The following is a 1345-nucleotide window of genomic DNA, read 5'->3' as shown; positions in this document are numbered from 1 at the left end:
GAAATACATTGTCCATAATTAGTGTCAAATATCAGTAGTTTATTTAGGCATCCCACTGAATAATTTCAAACTACGAAACTACATTTTCAATTCAGGTAAACATGCAAATACTGAACATACAATTATTCGCGTGTTAGAAGTAGACTCCAATCATATTTTCTCGGGGTGGAATTGTCTACACATGTATTCACAATATTAAATATCCATCATGACTTCAAAGCATTCGAGAGAAGGTAATTTCATATTTACAAAACGCATTTTTGAATCCCTCTTTATAAGCTAAAATTCATACAGTTTTTGACGTATTCGAAATATGCTCGCCGTAAACATTTGAGATATAAATTTTCGACAGATTTTAAACTAGTTTGTATATTCGGATAGAAATTGTACACACCTATTTCTAAAATCGTTAGGTCTGATTAATTACAAATATTTTATTATTACATAAAGAATATCCCCACTCCATATTCCAAAACACACAACGTCTCGCTAATGGAAGCGTAGAGCTCATTATTTATAACGTTCATATTGAAATACAGTTTAGTGTAGAATAACTCAACGGCATTTGTGCCTGTTAATAGAGAGTTACTTTCGTGATGAATGAAATTATACACGTACATTCAGGTTAATGCCCCCCGCTAGTGTTGAATATGTTCAACACCATGTAAGATAGTTCAAAAGACTTTGTCGTGAGATTTACAACACCTAGTGAATCTCATGGTATTATGGTTGATCCAATCGCAGTACTGTGCGCTTAGTCCAGCAAAAGGCATCAGTCTTGAAAGGGTTATATTTGGCCACAAAATACCAATAAACAGCCATACAGATGCCGGGAGAACGTAAGTGTTCATCAATTCCTTCATACGCGAAATGAATGCCCGGAGTTTTAGGGAAGCTGTTGGAGACCCGATATCTAATTGCAAAGTACTCTTCAGAAGACGCGCGGCATCAAATGACCAGAAGGCGGAAACGCCCACACATATAACTACAAAAAAGTACCAGCGGCCCTTGAAAAAGAAAATGAGCAAGGCGAACAAGTACTTTCTACGGCCAAGTCGGATTATTAAGAGCCACGCCGATTTTAGGGTACACGCTCATCACAACAGAGATGCGAGAAGCCTATCTAAGACGGATTGGGGGGTTCTGAATACATCAGGACGCTGCCACCAGCCGGGTAGCACAGGTAAATTGTACGCGATTACTACGGGTACAGTGCACATCCTAGTGTGATCTTTACGGCCGGAGGAAATAATTTACGGGATGTGAATTCCTTTCAACGGCCATCAGATATCTTTCCACGGGCCGCAAAGAATAATCTCGCGTTCGCCTTGACATCATTATTGGC

This window comes from Amblyomma maculatum, chromosome 5 (assembly GCF_055883805.1).
Source record: "Amblyomma maculatum isolate TAMU_Amacu chromosome 5, ASM5588380v1, whole genome shotgun sequence".
Lineage (NCBI taxonomy): Eukaryota > Metazoa > Arthropoda > Arachnida > Ixodida > Ixodidae > Amblyomma > Amblyomma maculatum.
Note: the sequence above shows the minus strand (reverse complement) of the source record.